The sequence below is a fragment of the Ovis aries genome, chromosome Y (assembly GCF_016772045.2).
Source record: "Ovis aries strain OAR_USU_Benz2616 breed Rambouillet chromosome Y, ARS-UI_Ramb_v3.0, whole genome shotgun sequence".
In the NCBI taxonomy this organism is placed as follows: domain Eukaryota; kingdom Metazoa; phylum Chordata; class Mammalia; order Artiodactyla; family Bovidae; genus Ovis; species Ovis aries.
Window position 1 is genome coordinate 18156020 of NC_082741.1, and position 3111 is coordinate 18159130.

Sequence of the window (3111 nt, forward strand, 5' to 3'; positions counted from 1 at the left end):
ACCGCACACTGTGGACTTTCAAGTTTGAGAAAGCACTCTCCGAACGTGTGGACTAACAAAGTCTGATCTCCCATGGGTGCAACTCACTAAGGAGGAGCAGGGCTTGCCTTCTCATATAAACTTCTCGTATGAGCACTGGTGTGCAGAGAGTGACAGACAGCAAGAGCACCACTTAGAGAGATGGAGACAAACAGACACCAGCCCTTGGTACACACATGGAAGGGTTGCCCAAAACAGTGCTATGCCAGAAGCAGAGATGAAGAGACACAGAGCCAGCTCTGTACCCTAAGGCTCTGGTGTCCCTGAACAGTGGAGATCAACTGTAGCCAACAGTGTGGTTTTTCCCTTCTCCCCTAGCATCCGGACAACAGGTTCTGTGTCCCATGGAGAAAAAGTATCCAGGCACGTGGAGTCCCTGTTTATCCTTTGAATCCTCAGGGAAATTTCTCAGTTATTGAGGGTCCTGAGGGACACAGGAGTAAGCTGTTCAGACTGTGAAGCAGGAACCCATCGTTGGGATTTCCAGAGTCCGGACAATGACAGCGCCTGGAGTATCAGCAGATGCAAAACCCATTACTCCCTGGAGCGGTATATGCCCTGTGGGTGCGCTGTAGCCCAGGAACTGTGGAAGACTTCCTACGTTTGAGGGGCGTGTCCAGAAGGGTGCCACCCACCACTCTCTCAGCCATTGGACTAGATTTGGGCCAGCAGCCTATCCGTGGCTCACGGCCTAGGGATCCGCCTATTCGGCTGATTTCCCCAGGGCCTGTTCACCCTGTCCCATGCTGTCTGCCACCCCTTTCTTCAGCCTCAGGCCACCGGACACACACCAGCCCCCGCTTCCCTACCATCCCCCTCACTCCCCGCCCCCAAAGAGCTAGTGGGTCCCACAGGATTACTGAAACCTGAGCCGCATTTGCACACCACTTGCTGTGCTATTATGTCCCATCCCTTGGCATCTGCCCCAGCCTGGGGTCACGACCAGGGCCAAGAGGCGTGTGAAAGGCCGTCAGAGGAATGCAGGAGCATCCTGAGACCCCAGACCTTCCTAGTTGTGAGCTCCGGTTTCAGGGCGCTGGGGTTGGTGGCCTGCCATCCTCAGGCTTTTTGAGGCTGGGACCTTACAGCCACAAGTTGTCATTCCAGGCAAAGGAGCCACGCTATGCAGGGTGGAGGCGGTGGACGACGGTGAGCCCCTGGTGGACGGAGACGTGGTGGGGATTGGGTGGTGGTTCCAGCTGCTTGCGGAAGACGTCATGGAGGAGGTGGAGGTTGTGGCAGATGAGGAGCAGCAATAGGGGTTCTTCCAGGAGCTGAGAAGACGGTGGAGGAGCAGGGCCAGGGAAGGCCCGGGAGCACTACTGAGCTTCCAGGGCAAGATGAGCTGCAGGCACTGGCTGCCCTGCTGGTGGAACTGAGCTCTGAGCATAAGAAGAACTGCAGGGCCTACTTCCAGTTCATGTGCAAGAACCATCAGAGGAGGAAGCCTGACTTGGCTTGGAGGATCGCCATCACCTGGGGCATCCCTTGCTTCTGGGCTGTAGCTGTATCCTTTCTGCTGCTCTTTGAAGTCTGCTGCTCAGGAAGAGGAGGCGGCGCAGGAACCTTTTCCCTGCTCCCTATCCTGACAGGTGCTGTTGCGGAGCCATCCATCGTCCCACTGCAAGTTGATATTTTCCTTTCAGGACCCCCCTACTTCTTGAACTCAGTGACCACTAAGTAGAATTACCTTGACATCACTTGTGAAATGTGGTTCCTGGGGTGGTGAGTGTGGGTGTGCAAGGTTGTGGAGTGTCGACCTGTGGGATCCACACCCATCTCCCGTCTCTCTGTAGGGCATAGGACACGTTGTTCCACTCCTGTCCACTGGTTCTGGGACTTTGAACGGGGAGCATCCAGCCGCAGCGTGGACACCAGGAGCCTTAAATTTCTCGGCTGGTTGTCAGGTCACAACTGCTCAGAGTCGAACAGGATTGCTGAGGTGTGGTTGCTTTGGGCCTGAACACAGTTAGCAATTCACTTTGGGATTCTTGGCTGCTGGCTCACCTTGCTCGGATTGCCAGTGGATTGTCAGCCAAGATGTGTGGGATGATCGCCTGAAGTAGTACCCTGGGCAGGAAGGTTCTTCCATGAGAGTAACTGACAGAAACATGTGTGGAGATGGGGTCTGAAGGTGGGCCCTGAAGGGACACTCGTGTGATACTACAGGGACACTGTCCTTTCCCAAATGGGGATGCTCAGACTCATGCAAGCTGGCTGTGGAGCCTGGGTTTGGGTCGTGATCGTAGCAGGTGACCTCCTGAGACTGTTTATTTGGGGACTTGGTGTGTCCGTGAGTGAAGCAAGTCTCCATCAAATCAGCTGAGGTGGCAGCACCAGAGTCCAGGTGATACTACTAGAGGCAGTGTGTATTAAGTATCTTTGTCAGAATCATCCTTTGTGGGTCCTTTCATCCCCTGGCCTCCTGCTGCTCACTGAGTTTGAGATTGCCTGGGCACTTCACTCCCGCCCCTTACCCAGGGAAGGCCTATCATTGAAAAGCTGTCCTCTCCGGGGTCCCAGTGCACCTGTGTGCTGACTTTGGGATCTTCTGTGAATTTCCACATTCACCACTCAGTGTCTCACAACCACCAAACATGCTGCGCTGGAAGCGGCTTCAGGCTGCCTTGGGAACATATGGAAGAGTTCGTGGAGAAGGTGAACAGGGAGCCCCAAGGGCAGGACATGGTGCCTACTGTCGCCATCTCCGACATTGCTGGCCTCGGTCGTCTTCACCTCCTGAAACACCTATGCTCGTTGTTTGCATCTGTGTCCCCGTGCTGAGCATGTGTGTGTATACACACGTGTGCTTATTTATGCTGGCTGTGAGTGTGTGTGTCTGTGTGTGTGTGTGTGTGTGTGTGTGTGTGTGTGTCCGGCCCAGGGCAGAGGTAGAGATGAAGGTGGCAGGAGAGGAGATGCTGAGCAACCAAAAGAGGAGTCCTGAGGCGACCAGGCTGAAGGTGGTTTGTCGCCTCATCTCTGCATTGACCCTGCCCAGGATGGGAACAAGGAAAGGATGGCCAGTGATAACTCCAGACTGTGGCTCCAGATATCTGCAATTAGACAGAT

General features: G+C 54.8%; 1 pseudogene; it reads left to right on the forward strand.

Moving 5' to 3' along the window:
- The first annotated feature begins 940 nt into the window (after positions 1-940).
- Positions 941-1480, forward strand: LOC132659008 (testis-specific Y-encoded protein 1-like; annotated as a pseudogene).
- The last annotated feature ends 1631 nt before the right edge of the window (positions 1481-3111 follow it).